Consider the following 415-nt stretch of genomic DNA (forward strand, 5'->3'; position numbering starts at 1 on the left):
GTGACAGCCATGACAGATGCCAGCGCTGGAGCAGTCAGTGAGGACTTGCCATTGCCTAAGGGCTGCCAAAAGTGATTTTCTTTGGAAAGACACTTTGAAACAGGGCTGGTTTCCCAAAGAGCAGGACAGCAAGAGAGCCACACCTCACAGAGGATGCTGCCTCCCCAGGCCTGACCCTGGCAGTGGTCCTTGCCCATCCAGTGCATCTGTGGGGCAGGAGCTTGTGCTGGTCCCCTCCCCAGTGCCCACAGTGTGTCCCTCCAGCTTGTGATCAAACCACAGAGCAATGCAGGAGGCACAGGAGACCCCATCCTGCAGGAAACCAGGCTCTGTGTGCTCAGCACGCTCCACCCCACCCGTGGCTCCCCCGAAACCCCACAGCCCATTCCCTGCCTGGCTGTGATGCTACATTTCA

This window comes from Corvus brachyrhynchos, unplaced genomic scaffold (assembly GCF_000691975.1).
Source record: "Corvus brachyrhynchos isolate BGI_N302 unplaced genomic scaffold, ASM69197v1 scaffold48, whole genome shotgun sequence".
NCBI classification, from domain to species: domain Eukaryota; kingdom Metazoa; phylum Chordata; class Aves; order Passeriformes; family Corvidae; genus Corvus; species Corvus brachyrhynchos.